The sequence below is a fragment of the Gasterosteus aculeatus genome, chromosome 13 (genome assembly GCF_964276395.1).
Source record: "Gasterosteus aculeatus chromosome 13, fGasAcu3.hap1.1, whole genome shotgun sequence".
Taxonomy (NCBI): Eukaryota; Metazoa; Chordata; class Actinopteri; order Perciformes; family Gasterosteidae; genus Gasterosteus; species Gasterosteus aculeatus.
This window is the reverse complement of record NC_135701.1, coordinates 22,645,997-22,652,407: the sequence shown is the minus strand read 5'-3', so window position 1 is coordinate 22,652,407 and position 6,411 is coordinate 22,645,997.

The following is a 6,411-nucleotide window of genomic DNA, read 5'->3' as shown; positions in this document are numbered from 1 at the left end:
AAAAGCCATGGTTATAATTATAATTATTAGGGGTGCGACGATTCATTTTAACAATGATTCGATTCACGATTCATGGACGATCTGGTTTAATTTAGAACGAATCGATTCAGTAACTTTACTGGACAGTGCAGGCAAAGTTTCTGCTGCTGCTGCAGCGGTGACGCTGCTGGAGCTCCTGACTGTCGCCGTTGTTTAATCGCACGGCGCCTTAGTAGATGGCCGGAAAGATTCGTCGTGTTTCCGTGTTTTTATTATTTGGCTTCTACATATTCTACAAACAGCGACCGACTTATTTAGAACACCTCCGTGTTTGCAAAAGCCTAAATGTTTCCACGCGCTGGATCGATAAGTGGGTTTGTAAATGTTCAGAGTTTTGCGCGGCTGCCGCTGCGTACTGATGACGTCACAGACAGGCAGACTGAATCCAGTAACGTTTAACGTGTCTAACGCGTTTTGGTGCTTAAATCCAATGTGCAGTTTCCAAGTATCGATACAAATCGATTATGTACCATTTCAATCGATTTGTAATCGATATATGTTGTAAAAACTAGAAAATTTGTACAATATTCGAAGACCTTGAAACGTCTTCATGTGAGAGTAAAGTGTGTTCAATAGTATTTATCTCTGATGATGTTGTGTTCAGTATTACTACATTAGGTTTTATTTACATTTATAATATTACATAATAATTGACAATGGCGTCATCAAAAGAACCATTCTTCCATTTTAAAATCAAATCGGTTAAGCCTTTTAGCTAAAAAGTAATATTTCAATCTTAAGGCAAAGGAAATTAATAAATACAGTCAATAAAACAGCAAACACATTTATTAACTTGTATCTACAGACTTTTTATTTTTCTTGCATAAACAACCTAATTTAACTGTAACTATTGCAGAATATGTCCGTTCTGAAAAAGGAACCTGACACTTTTCCACTTGGCACGTTTTCTGTAATAATTGGCCGATGGAAACCAAGCTTTATCCCGCCCTCTGGCAACTTTAGTCCAATCAGATGTAGGGATACAATGGTGACTGGCTCCGCCCACTTACTGTCAAAATCAAAAACTACTTGCGAGGAACAGGTTCAAGTTTTGTGAGCAGAGCAAATTAAAATATCGAGCAAATTTTGTTTGTGACTGTTTGCTTTGCCGCTCATCGAGCTCATTGATTTGCCTTCATCCGTCCGACTATCAATGAACCGCGCGGATCCAGTGAGAACTAAAATATGAACATTTCACATTTGTTTCAATTAGTTACACAGGGAAATACAGCACCTTTTATTTATTCATCTGATCTTAAGCTTCATTTTTGTAATTTGTTCAAAATGTTTATTTTTTTTATTTTTTTATTCTCTTATTTGGTTTTCAGTAGTTTTTCAGTATTTTATGTTCAAAAAAATAGATTAAAAAAATCTATGAAATCATATTAAATACTATAGTATATTTAAAGTTCAGGTAAAATTCCCAAATGTTATGTTCAAATATGCAAATGAGGTCTTATCCAACAGTAACTTTCGGTGAATTTAGGAGAAATCTACAAACACAGACAAAATAGTAAAATAATTAAATAATAATAATTAAAATAATCTAAAATATGTCCTCCTCCTTTATGGTCTGTTGGGGGAATGAACTGGTTTAATGTCAGTAACAAGTCACTTTTCCACCCTGAGGAGCAGCTTGTGTTCTCTTGGATAATTAGTGCACATGGCAGCTGTTGAAAAGGAGGATTAATGTCTCCTTTCTGCACAGGTGACTCCAATATTACAGGTAAACTAGAACCAACTTTACCAGTTTTATTTAAATAACCATCTCATGTTCAACCAAGTTCATGTGGAGCATTCTGACTGAGATGCTGCTTCATATTTATTTGATGTCTCAAACTGAACAATTATGAATTCACTCTGACACGTTCAGGTTGCTGCTGGATTTGAAGCTTGGGAGAACTTTCTTAAATAGATGCTGTGAGGTTAAAGGTCATCACTTGAAACATTTGCTCATTAATTCTTGGTATGAATGTGATTGTCACGAGAGTTGAAGCTTAGGACCCAAAAGCTTGACCACAGTATCAGGTATACAGCTTTTATTTCAACCACTGGAACGGCGGGAACGTGTGGCATCCCACCGCTCGACACTGGAGGGCAGGCAGCTCGATCAGGTGCTGGACACTGGGAGGGAAGAGCGAGTTAGTCCACGAGCAGGCAACAAGCAATTTACTGAACGCTGGTGAAGACTACCAAGGGAGAAGACGATACGGACTGACAACCCAGGTCTGCAGGACCAGGGGGGTATTCCAGATAGGAGGTTCAACAAACACTGAGTCCATCCCTGGACTCCGAGTTGACTTCCTCTGGGACGGGAAACTCTGTGTATCCGGTTCCAGAACAGCTGATCTGCGTTAGTTCAATCGACTCGGAGTGTGTTCACCTTGAGTTAAGCGCGTGCATGACGATTATAAAAAGCCATCATCAATGGAGCCCCACGAGTCACCATGACAACAGAAAATAAAAGCGCAACACTTACACTTACAGACACATTTTTATTTTATACCTATCAAAGTCATTTAAAATGTGACGCTGTAGCCTACGCCAACACTCATTAAAATACTAATTAAAAAACAAAGAAACATTGAGTTCTGTTCAGCCAACAAAAAGAAGGCAGAGGCCCGAAAAACCGGTGGAGGGCCTCGTCCACCACCTCTGACAGAGGCGGAGGAGCTGGTCCTCAGCCTAAACAGTGGTCACCCGGTTTCCCGCCCGGCTCATCCAAGCCAGTCACCCGCAGGACACAAGTGCATCAGATGCAAGTATACACTTCTTTTAAAAAAATAAAACTAATACTAACTAAACTAACTAATATATACACTAACGTTCAAAAGTTTGGGGTCACCCAGACAATTTTGTGTTTTCCATGAAAACACAAAAACACTTTTATTTATCAAATGAGTTTGAAAAATTAATAGAAAATATAGTTAGAAGATTAGAAATGATTCTTATTTGGAATATTAATTTTGTTCCTCAAACTTTGCTTTTGTCAAATAATGCTCCATTTGCAGCAATTACAGCATTTCAGCAAACACAATGTACCATTAGAAGACTGGAGTGATAGTTGCTGGAAATGGGCCAATATAAACTGACCAGATGTTTCCACCTGCAATACTCATTTACCACATTAACAATGTATAAAGTGTATTTCTGATTAATTTATTGTTATTTTCATTGAAAAAAAGTGCTTTTCTTTGGAAAATAAGGACATTTCTAAGTGACCCCAAACTTTTGAACGGTAGTGTGTGTGTGTGTGTGTCTGTATATATATATATATATATATATCTCCACCCACCCAACAGTTGTAGATGGTGTCATCTGCACAGTTGTAAACCCTGCAGATACTCAGATCTTGCCTCAGATGGTAGTTAAAAGTATTCAGAAACAGTAACAGGAAGATGATAATGAGGAGGAGGAAACGCTGTCTGCTGCCACAGGGAGCGATCCAGAGGGGCCTACTGAAGTATGTCTTAATATTATCTACTGGCAGTGCTCTGCCCATTCACATTCTAGAGTGGAGTTTGACATGTAGACTGAGTTACCAGTAAAGCGGTAGCGTTCTAACAGAAATTCCTCTGGAAATGATAAAACGTCTAATCTGGGTCGGAAGACTCTCTCGCGCCGTAAAGCATTTCGAATCACAACGGCTTCAATGTCAATTGGATTTGCTGGAAAAGGGCAATCCATGTCTACCAGCTTTCTTCATGTGGGAGGAGACGGTAGAAACTCTGGGTTTCTTATAGTAAACCTGCCAGCGAGCAGGTTACGTTCACAGAGTCTGTTACCATGGTGATTGACTCAGAGTCTGTTACCATGGTGATTGACTCAGAGTCTGTTACCATGGTGATTGACTCAGAGTCTGTTACCATGGTGATTGACTCAGAGTCTGTTACCTCTCTATCTGGAACGGATAACTCAGAGTTTCCTTCATCTCAGGGTTAACTTACTCTGAGTTTTCACATAACCCGCTTTCTGGAATACCCCCGAGGAGAGGAGATTGAGGGAAACAGAGGATCCTGACAGTGATGTTTGTTTGGATCTTCATACGTGACAATAAAAAACACTTGAATCCCGCTGAGGCCTCGTTCCATCAGTCTGATGTCACATGTTTGATGTTGAAGAAACACTTTCACTTTCCCAGAATGCTTCACTTTGATAAAAGAAGAGTTTATGACCTGATGTTATTTGTCATTACATCTTTTCTTCAGGGGTTTGCTGAAGCTTCAAAAGGTTCTTATTCAGATCAAACCTGATTATATGAAATTATATTTGATTTCACTGTACACAATTTGAAAGATCCACTCAAAAAAATTACACATCCATATTTTACTTATTCATTTACTAGTCATTACAAACAATCCTTAGAAAAACATCACCTTGCTAATGAAGCACACACACACACACACACACACACACACACACACACACACACACACACACACACACACACACACACACACACACACACACACACACAAATAGGCAGGCAACAGACCTTTTTATAAAAGGCCTCCTCTCTCCTCTGTTCTATCAGATCTCCCTTCCACCGACTCCTTCTCACTCATCTGAACGCTGCTGCAGAGACTCTTCTCTCAACTCTGTCCTCCTCTCTAGACTCTCTGTCCTCTGACGACCCGACGGGTCGGTAAATCCCCTGCGGCTCCGTGGCTGTCTCAACCGGTGCCATGAGAGCCTCCATGCGAGCGTCGGAAAGGAGACGGCATAAATATAAACGACCTGATGACCTGCTTGAGTTTCAATCTCTTCTCTCCTCTTTTTCTGCTTCTATCTCTGCTGCCAAAAGCTCTTTCTACCAATCCAGAATCCAATCTTCATTTTTTGGGGACAAACTACAAATAATGTGTGTCATGATATCAATGAGGCTGTACTACTCAAGGTTTTTGCTACCCTCAGCTGACAGACATCTTGTCTGCCGAGATTAGGGTCTCTGGTCTCTGGAGGGACATTCTGTCCCATGAGGGCAAATAATCAGTCCTCTGTGCGTGCGTAACCATCCCCATGTTTTGATGCCATACCTGCAGTATATATTCCTCCAGATGAAAACTTTGGAGCAGGCTTGGCGCATGACCTGTATGTGTGTCAACTCTGTATCCTCTTTGCAAACATTAAATTACCTGTTTTGATGATTTTACGTGAGAAATCTTCTCCAACCCTCTCGAACCCCCTAGTCCGCTGGGAACCTTGGCATCACACTCGACAGCCGACTCTCCCTGACTCCCAACATCACTGACAACACGATCCTGTAGATACTCGCTCTACAACATCAGGAGAACACGTCCTCTTCTCACTCAGGAGGAGGTACTGATTCAGGCTCTTGTCGTCTCCCTCCTGGACTACTGTAACTCCCTCCTGCAGGTCTCCTGCTACCACCATTCCACCTCTGCAGCTCATCCAGAATGCAGCAGCTCCACTGGTCTTTAACCTTCCTAAGTTCTCCCTCACTCCTCCACTCCTCCGCTCTCTTCACTGGTACCGGTGGCTCATCCAGTTCTAAACATGGTGCTCACGTACCATGCTGTGAATGGATGGGGTCCAGCTTACATCCAGGACCTGGTCCAACCCAACATCCCGACCCGCACTCTCCGCTCTGCATGTGATAAACTGCTTGTTCCTCCTCACTGAGAGCAAAACACTCGACTAGATCTCCACTCTTTGCTGTCCTGCTCCTAAATGGTGGAAGCAGGTCTCTGAAGACATCAGGACCACAGAGAGCCTTCACATCTTCAGACTAAAGACACACCTCTTCAGACTCTACCTCCACTAACACACTAACTAACTGTAGCACTTACATTGGACTTATAATGGTTCTTATCTACAGCAAGTTTACAAACTGAACTATGTGGTGAGCAGAGAGGATGGTCCTCCACAAAGGCATGGCAAGGCAATATTATTTGTATGGCACATTTCAACAACAAGGCAATTCAAAGTGCTTCACATAAAACTATTAAAAACATCCAAACATAAAGCAAGGTGATTTACAAACAGTTGAGAAAAAAGTCAGTTATACATTAAATGTATAAAATAAGACGTCAAAAGATTTGAAATAGAATAAAATTGTATGTAATGTAATTTAAGAAGGCCTTTAAGAATTCCGACTTGCAGAAATGGTCAACTAAAGGCAGCAGCAAACAGAATCTGAATTTAAAAGAGCTGAGGGACTCTGTTACAGATGTGTGGAGCAGAGAAACTAAGCGCTGCTTGTCCATGTTTAGTTCTGACTCTGGGAAGAGAAAGTAGACCCGTCCCAGACGACCTAAGGGTCCGTGGCGGTTCATACGGTATCAGCAGATCAGAAATGTACTTTGGCCCTAAACCATTCAGTGCTTTATAAACTAGCAGCAGGATTTTGAA